Genomic DNA, 1,048 nt, shown 5'->3' with positions numbered 1-1,048 from the left:
TCGTCGTCGTCGGTGGTGCTGGAGGAGCTCTGCCGCTGCGGGGAGCCGGGGATGTTGATGGGCTGCGTGCTCATGCTGCGCACATACACAACGAACACGTCACACCGAATTCGGAACCCCGTCAAATGTAGCCCAATTTGGGAATTAAATCACATCAAAACCCAAACGCTACGTAGTTTTCTTTTCAATTAAATCTCTACGTCTCTTCCCTTTTTCTTTCAATAAACTAGTGATTTCTTTTAGAAGTGTTATGTTACGAGGATTATTGAGAAATGGTACTGAAAACAATACGATGCACATTATCTTGTGAGTCTAATTTCATAATAATAGAATAGTGAGTGTAGAGGTGTGTGTTGGGTGGAGTGCAGGCAGTGGAAGGCAGTGGAGGCACGTACCGCGCGGGCTGCGGCTGCGGCCGCGGCGCTCGCTCGCCACCACGGAGTCGGAGCTGCGGACACATGTCAATGGAGCATAACAACAACACCAGCTAACGACGACGTGCTCTTTAATCATTGACACGTTACTGTGTCTTTTCATAATCTGAAGGTAAATTAAGTAAAAAAACGGTACAGTTCTAGAAAGATTCTTCGCTATACAGAATAGATAAAAAATATGACTTACATTTCAATAATTTTTTTTTTAAATATATCACAAACTATAGTAGGTAAGCGAGCACAGACCTGGACTTGTGCAGGTCTGCGGGGGCTGCGGGGGCGGCGGGCCGCGGCTCCGCCCCGCGCGCGCGCGCCTCCGCCCCGCCCTGCGCAACTCGATTATATTTTTGTGTATGCTCATTTAATATTATAAAAGTAATAAGTTAATATTATTAATTATCATATTTATACGAACAAAATAACTTTTCAGAAAGTCGAAAGTTTCTATAAAATTTAAATTTCTCCGTACCACTGCCAAAGTGAAGCTCAGCATTTTGTTTGGATAAGTTTAAATGAATATCTTAGTATCTTCATGGTACAATATCGCAATAAAATATTCAATAGGATATACAAAGATAGTGACCGTGTGAGCGTGGCTGTTGGTGTGCGGGGGG

At 43.6% G+C, this 1,048-nt stretch overlaps 1 long non-coding RNA gene across 1 annotated transcript; it reads right to left on the bottom strand.

The window, feature by feature from the left end:
• On the bottom strand, nt 1-1,042 carry LOC106106153. Its single transcript, XR_001225784.1, has 3 exons — nt 681-1,042; nt 396-448; nt 1-75 (listed from the first exon to the last, which is right to left on the bottom strand). It is a non-coding gene; the product is annotated as an uncharacterized LOC106106153 (long non-coding RNA).
• Nucleotides 1,043-1,048: the final 6 nt, after the last annotated feature.

Source organism: Papilio polytes, unplaced genomic scaffold (assembly GCF_000836215.1).
Source record: "Papilio polytes unplaced genomic scaffold, Ppol_1.0 DF822380.1, whole genome shotgun sequence".
Classification (NCBI taxonomy): domain Eukaryota; kingdom Metazoa; phylum Arthropoda; class Insecta; order Lepidoptera; family Papilionidae; genus Papilio; species Papilio polytes.
Note: the sequence above shows the minus strand (reverse complement) of the source record. Positions and strands in the feature narration are given on the sequence as shown.